Source organism: Akebia trifoliata, unplaced genomic scaffold, assembly GCF_017979445.1.
Source record: "Akebia trifoliata isolate Shusen 1 unplaced genomic scaffold, ASM1797944v1 Contig00356, whole genome shotgun sequence".
Lineage (NCBI taxonomy): Eukaryota > Viridiplantae > Streptophyta > Magnoliopsida > Ranunculales > Lardizabalaceae > Akebia > Akebia trifoliata.
In genome coordinates, this window is record NW_028236981.1 from 15,002 (window position 1) to 22,734 (window position 7,733).

Genomic DNA, 7,733 nt, shown 5'->3' on the forward strand with positions numbered 1-7,733 from the left:
TACAAATCTTGAGTATCGGGATTTTGCAAGCCAATTGACGTTTGTCAGCCAGCTGACGTTGTCCACTCCTAAGCATTACTGATGAATAGTTGCTTTAGAGATTGGCCAACCGACTAGACAAATGACTCATCGCATGGTTATTTTGTTTGAACAAATCTTACGTCAAGTCATTCTTTTAGCCAATTGACGTTTGTCAACTAGTTAACATGGTCCACTCCTAAGCACTGCTGATAAACAATTGCTTTAGAGATTGGCCAACCGACTGTACAAATAATTAGTCCCATGGTTCTTCTACGTATACAAATCTTGAATCTCATGATTCTGAAAGTCAATTGAAGTTTGCTAACAAGTTGACGTTGTCCACTCCTAAGCATTACTGATAAACAATTGTTTTAAAGATTGGCCAACTAGCTAGACAAATAGGTCGTCGCATGGTTCTTCTACGTATGCAAATCTTGAGTCTCGTGATTCTACAAGCCAATTGACTTTTGTCAACCAGTTGACGTTGCCCACTTCTAAGTGTTACTGATGAACAACTACTTTAGAGATTTGGTCAACTAGCTGGACAAATAGATCGTCGCATGGTTTTTCTACGGATACATCTTTCATCATGCAATTCTTTTGATAAGTCAGTATTGTTCGTCCCAAGCATGATTAACACATATAGTTATTATAAAATTTAACGGGCAAGAATCGTTCTTAATTTCTTTATCAATGCACCCTATTGCAAATAATTGTATACAAGAACGACAGGTATTAAAAATTTCAAGTTTGGGAAATTACTTTATTTTGGTAATGACAGAGACTGAAACTTTAAGTTGTCGAGAAATTCTAAGTGACTGATAAGTAATAACAAGGATTAAAGCTCTCAGTTGCCTCCTACGTTCCGAAAATCAAGAGAGAACCTGAATCAAGCCAAAAAAAATATCAACCTAAGTATAAAAAAAAAAGATCTCTGATTTGTTACAAGTAAAAGTTGGTGTACAAAAATCCACCCTTTTTGAGGTGTTACAAATAAAGGTCGATGCGTTAATAGAAATTCTAAATAATAAAAAAAAAAACCTCTATTGAGGGGTTTGTAGAGTTCACTTTTCATCTTCTTCAATCGATCACTCCGATAAAAATGGAAGAAAATCATGGATCATCGTAATCGACAGAAGATGACGTTGTTTGAGCTATTGAAGCTCTTTAAAAAAAACTTATTTCTTTCTTAAATTCTTATTCAGGACGAGTTCTTCTTTCTCTGTACTTGAAGAACAGAAAGGATGAGTTTTATGAGGTGTGGAAGCAAAATCTGAAGAGCTTGAAAAGTGAAACCAAGAGTTTGGTTCTAATTAAATGTCTGATAAGACAGACCCTTGATTTACATAAATCTGAACTCCAACCAATGCATGGATACGCTGATAGCTCTACAACCCAGAAAAAAAGAAAAGCAGAGAAAGGACACTGGCTACTTCCAATTCTTTTCAGTAAAAAAAAAGCAGAAAAAAGAAGACCCCTTTGTATATCTTGTAAATATCAAGATTCTTTGCGTGAAAAAATTCGCCAAAATTAAAATTCCTTGAATCCTTACACACAGTGATTATATCTATAATCCAAAACGTGCAGACGACTCACTTTTAATGATAAAAATATTTTTTTTCTCTTCTTTTTTTTTCTTAAAAAAGAAAAAGAGAGAGGACCTGTGAGAATGTACATCATGTACATATACATCTACGTATCAGTGGGTGTGATGTGGGTTATGCGTACATGTATATGTTGCATTGTGAATACAAGGTGCAGACTCTGTTTTGGTAAATAAAAAATTTAGAAAAGAAGAAGGAGAAAGAGATTGAACGAAGGTCCCAACGTCGGCTGTTGGGAATGACTCTGTTCGAGAATAGAACGGCAAAAAGAAGAGATTGAACGAAGGAGAGAAGCCTTCAACACATAAACAAACCCATCCAGTTTCTACGATTTATTTATATAAGGTTAGAGGCCAACTCCTCTTTAAACTCGTTGTCGAGTTCGGGTGCAACAAAAACTCTAGTTTGAAAGAAGATGAGGAGGACAGAGGACATACCTGCTGATGTTCTTTCCTCAAAATCTGAAACTTGCCGAAGGTGAATCTGCTGCAGCCATTTTGGATCGTTTATAAAGAAAAGATACGTGGAGTTCTGCAACTCTATGTTAGTGTTTAGGTTGAAGTAGAAGAACTAATCAAAGTCGGACTCTTTGATACGTTGGAAAGCAAGGGAAATTTGGATTCTTCAAGTAGATAATTTTCTAAATTTAAAATCCAATCTTTCGACGACGTAAACAATGGCGATCTCAACTGCAATTCCATTAAAACAGGGCCTTAAACAAGTTGAACTCTCTTTAAAATAGAGTTTTAAATGAGTTGAATTTACTGTCGAAGGTAGATTTGTTTCAATCGGACTGACCATCAACAGCAGCCGTGCATTCTGTTTGTTAGAAGAAGAATCCTTCTTAAAACCGTTGTTGGTGTTTAAGACGGAATGAAAAAGCTTCCATGTATGTTAAAAAAGGGAAAATGCTAAAATGAGTTTCATTAAAATGTGGGATGTGCACATAACCATAGATGTGCTTCCTCGTGATACGAGTAAAAACATTCAACGGTATATGTATGTCCACGTCATAATTGTGAGAATTACAGTTAATTCTGTGTCACCCCAGTACTACTCAAAAAGGAAGATGCTGAAATCAATCTCATTCGGACTCTTCATGGGTAAAGACTAGCCTTACCAACTTGTAAGATTCCTTATCTTACTAAGATTGTTGAGCTCGCCTAACGACATCCAAGTACATGATCCGATCCAATAAGGCTGCAGAAAGCAAAATTCTTCGAATATTTTTTTAAAAATCAGGCTGATATTCAACCAATTTGAAGCCCATTGTGAGTCGATTTAACTTGGCTCAGTTAAAATCGAAGCAACTCGGTCATAACCCATGGATAACATTTTATGACTCAACTCAGATTTTTGGACAACTCAACGCGACATCTTTGCCATAGGTAAACATGAGTTGAATATGACTGAACAGACGTTTTTGGTAAGTCTTCGGTTTGCTAAAGTTAAAAAAAAAGAGGGAGAAGAATGGGGTTTTAATTCCATACATCTTGGGTACACCATACTCCAATAGAACATGAGTTGGATTAAATAAAATATATAGAAAAAGACTTGCTGTTGGAAAACTTATGTGCATAGCTAATGATTCAATGGCAAAATTCCATGTATATGGAATGAGCAACACTGATTGGATGGTAGAGAGAAAATGTCAAGAGAAAATTTTGTAGTGCCACGTGTCTTGTAAAAATCACACCTTGCAGTAGATGTATTATAACTACCTAAAGTCAATACCAACTCTATGCCACATAGCAAAAGAAAATTGGTAATATAGGCCCGTCACAATCTCCTTTAAATCTTAAAAAGATTTAAAAAGTGAGCTTATTGTTATGTGAAGAAAAATGGATTTGATTCCTTCTATTTCACCAACACCTAAGCTTAAGCACTTAGAGACCAATCAAATATTATGTTTGGGTTCATTTATTCTTAAACCTAATCCAACCATTAATGTATCCTGCACATACTTCTAATGACTCTTATCATAACTCAAAGCATATCACAAATTGATCGAGGTGATCAATGATGCACCATCATCAGTTTCGCCTCTAATAATGCATCCTTGAGGGGGCATTTGTGAGCATCAAAATTTAAACGGGCCCTTGCAGCTTTCTAAGTTAACAAAAAGCCCACCGAATCAAAATTGGGCCCACAAATCTAAAATGGGGGTCTGTTAATCGAAACGGGCCTCATATGGTTTGGGTTTGGGTTTTCGCAGATAAAGCCAATGATCTAGTAAATTCAAGTGATCCACACATTAAATATTGGGTCTTATACCCAAATAAATAAGTTTGGCCCAATAATAATCCATAAAATCCTTAAAATTAGATTTTGACAAATTTAGCCTTTTAAAACAAATCAATTAAACCTTTTTCAGTTGGGGTATAGTTGGAATGCTAAATTATCTTTAAGTCTATAAATACAAGAGCCCCTCTCATGGAGAGGGAATCTGGATCACTTTCTCTCAGAAGACAGAAACTCTACCTCTAGAGAAAAAGAAGCTCTCAAGCCCTCCTCTAGAGACAAAGCAAGGTTCTTCAAAGATCCGGTCTCCGACTAAAGAGAAGATCAAGCATAAAGCCCTTCCCCAGAAGTCAAGAAAACATTCTCAACCGATAAAACGTGAAGCCCGGAGAAAAGAAAATCTACAGAAGCCTCTACAGAAGATCAAGCATAAAGCAAAACTCTCACCCAAACAACTTTCTCAGTTGATAAAGCGCGAAACTCGGAGAGAAGAAAAGCTACATACGTTACCATCATCTTTTTGTATTTGACTGTTAAGCAGAGGAAATATTGAGATCTGTATCTCATTTTCATCAAAAATCAATAAAATCATTTGCAATCATATTTCACGAATCTCGAGGTAGATCTATTGAAATTTATTATCAACAATCGTACAGGTATATTTACTTTTTATCTTTTTTATTTGTTTTATTTACTTATTTTAGGATTTTTTTAGCAATGTAATCTACTTTAAGAGGAGAGTCTCCTCATTTCTTTTATGTTCGCATTTGTTTCATTTGTACAATTTTTAATGAGAAGTTTCTTTTAATAAGACCCTAATGATGAGTGTCTCGAAACACTCAATTATATCACATTTTCAGACATTTATCTTGATTTTTGGCCCTATTTATCCGTATTAAGGTAATAATCATGATAAGCCTTGAAACACCATGTTGCATGTTAATTAGGCTTAATTATACATAAATAAATTCATTTACTAGATAAATCTAATTATGTGTGTTTCTTGTGCAGAAAATCAACATTTGGAATCAAAATCTCAAGGCAAAAGCATTTGGGCCCACTTTGGAATGCTTTAATTCTTAACTCATGTTCTCCTCTTTTGTCTTTTTGTGCAAAGAAAAGTGGAGGCTACTTTTAGACTCTTCTATACACATTTTTGTCTATAAATAGAGCCTCAATCTCTATAGAAAGGGTCTCATCTTTGTTCTCTTATCCAAGACTCCTTTAATCTAAAGCTTTTGGCCTATTCTCTTCTTTTTTATATTTTCATCTTCTTGTTATTTTCTTTTAGCTAAATAGTCTTGTAAGAAGTAGAAGAAAAAGAATTTGTAAGTTTCTCCATGAAATAAAGAAAAGTTCTTTCATCACTTATCTTCCATTTCTTGCAATGACATTAGGCTAAGCTACCCTGCATTGGAGAATGGAAAAGCTTAGAGTAAGTTCTTGTATTGTTTCTAATTTCATGTCTTTCTTTTATTTAAAATGCTTATGAGTTCTCTTTAAGATTTCTTTCACCTTTTATTCTTAATATAGATACTTTATGCTTAAGATTAGATTAAGATAAAGTATGCTTAACTAGTTAATTGGTAGTAGGATGTTTTCAAAGAGTTCTACTTTGTTTATGTTCCCTCATTTGATTTCATTTGCAAAACTTTCTGATCTAAAGAGCTAACACCAAGCCCTTATGATTGAATTATAAAAAAGTTAGAGACTAGGAATTGCTCATCAACATGTTCTAGGTAAATCCACCTCAAATGATGCTTTAATTTCATAAGTTTACTTGCTTTTAACATCATTTACTTTTGTTCATTTTCTAGTAATTTTAAATCCTCTTATAAGTTCAAAAATACGAAGAAAAACATATTTGAATTTTATCCTCTTAGCTTAACTCTACTCCTCCTTTCTCTTGGGTTCGATCCCCTACTTGTCCCACAAGTAAGGTAAAAGTAAGATTAATATTAATTCCGATGAGAAGAACAACGATAGTCCCATCACCTAATTAACAATAAATCACCTCATCAAACATAAGCTTGACCAGCGCAAGTCATCAATTATAATAAAATAATAAAAGCAAATGCTATCAAGAATGATCATTTACCTTCTACCAATTCTTAATTCACCTTTGATGGGGTTTCAGGATATTATTGTTCCCAAACTTAAGCATCTGCCACCTAGTTGGAGTCGAGAGTCAGGTCATTTGGGGAGAACATCAACACCAAGAGAACTGTCAGAAATGGCTTTTGAATCTGAACTCGTAGAAATTCATAAGATTTTGGCGGTCTTTACAATGGATATGAACAAGAAAATGAGCAAGGTAAAAGTACAAGAATATATCTCTAAGTCAACAAAAGACCACCTTAACGATCAAAGGGCAAAGGAGCAAAAGGTTGCATGGCTAAGAATCTGTATGAGGTTTATGAGCTTAATGGAAATAAGGAGCACTTTAATGAGAATCCACCTGCCTTTGTCTCCGTCACTGGATCAGCTTCAGATATTTGAGATGAGGTATTTTCCTCCTAAATCTGAGTATTTGTTGGGTGTTCTAGGTGTTTTGAGGGTTTCTGGGTATTTTTTTAAAGGTTTTTGGGTGTTTTTTTAATAGAAAAGGGGATTTGGGTGTTAGGTTGGGACTTAGGGCTTCAGATTTAGGATTTTCGAAAGGTTGGGGAGAGTTTTTGGCCTCTCTTTCATAGGTTTTCTCTTGACCTACGAGATTAGGTTGTGAAGGCTCCTGTCTATAGATTTTTTTGGAAGTCTTTCAGTTTGATTAAGTCTTTTTAATATAAGGTTCATTAATGTTTTGAATTAGGATTTTCATTCTTACGTACATTAAAAGAATATTTTTTAGTTTTTGGAGAACCCCCCTGATTATATCTTTAATTCTTTGGGCCCCCAACTAGAGAGGCCTTCTAATAAATATCAGGTGGGCCCCACTTGAATAGGTGGGTCCCACTTGAATAAGTGGGCCACAACTTAAAATTTGTCTCATGGGCTTAATTAATTAATTTTATTTGTTTAAAATTTTAAATTTAATTTATTAAGATTTCACTTTACATTCATTAATATTTTAATTATTAATTTCAAAATTTTAAATTTTTGAGTTGGAAAATTATCGTTTTGCCCTTAAAAAGAAGGCATTTGAGTTCCGATGTCGTTTTTCGATGTTTTGGGATGTTTTAAAATCATTTTTTCATAAGAAATTCAATGGAAGTATTAGTTTGTGTCACTTATGGGTTTTTGGCGTGAAATGATAGTAGACCTTACGAGGGGTATTTTCGTAATTTGATCAAATTTGGTGAAAATTGGTAAAACAGTTTATTCTATTTTAGTTTGTTATTTTATGTATTTGAAAAAAATTTCCTAAGCGTAATATAGGTTTTAGAGATGCTTTGATGTTAGGGGTATTTTGAAAATTTGGTCATTTTTTAGTGATTTTTCTCGTAAAACTTCTTTTTATCCCAAAATGATAATTTGTATGTTTTTGGGTTATATTTTCCTAGTGTAGCGTGACTTCTAAATTTTTGTTTGCTTGAGATATCTCATCTAAATTTTCTGAAACGTATCTAGTAACAAATAAAAACATTGAATATTCATCCATTATTAGGAACCGTCGCAATCGGGTTGACGAGTTGATTAATCAGGCGAGTGCAAAAATGGGGTGTCTACATTAAGATATTAAATTAATTTCTTGTTCAGTTTAGAGTAATCTTTATACAATGAAAAAACATATTAAATTAATTTTCTTAGTACCTTGATGTCTATGGGGAATTGATAGATAATATCAGTTAGTGTAGTATTGAGTATATCGTAAGGGCGTCCATTAAAGATATCTAGAAATCTCTCCTCCCATCTATCAAGAATTACAGT